This window comes from Pteropus vampyrus, unplaced genomic scaffold (assembly GCF_000151845.1).
Source record: "Pteropus vampyrus isolate Shadow unplaced genomic scaffold, Pvam_2.0 Scaffold5093, whole genome shotgun sequence".
In the NCBI taxonomy this organism is placed as follows: domain Eukaryota; kingdom Metazoa; phylum Chordata; class Mammalia; order Chiroptera; family Pteropodidae; genus Pteropus; species Pteropus vampyrus.
The window spans coordinates 1-354 of NW_011893874.1; positions in this window are offsets into that span (position 1 = coordinate 1).

Here is a 354-nt window from a genome sequence, read left to right on the forward strand (position 1 = left end):
GGCGCCCCTGGATGCGTCTGCTCCCGAGGCCTGGGCTCCTCGCCCCTGGACGTGCTGGTCGGCGCTGGTGCTCAGAAGGCCTTTATCCTTCCCTGCTTCGAGGAGAGGTCAGCGCCCCACAGAGAGACAAGAGGAAAGACAGTGGAATCAGGCCGGTCGCCAGCGGTCGCCACCTGCTGCTTCCCCGACCCTCGGCTGCCCAGCGAGGAGGAGGGAAGCCAGGGCCTGCCAGCTCGGGGTGGGGGGCCCCTCACCCCCTAGTCCTGTACCTTCAGCCCGCCCACCTGTCGCGTGCTTTCCGAGGACCTGAGTAGGTATGCCGGCCGAAAGTCACTTGCTCATCAAACGGCCACA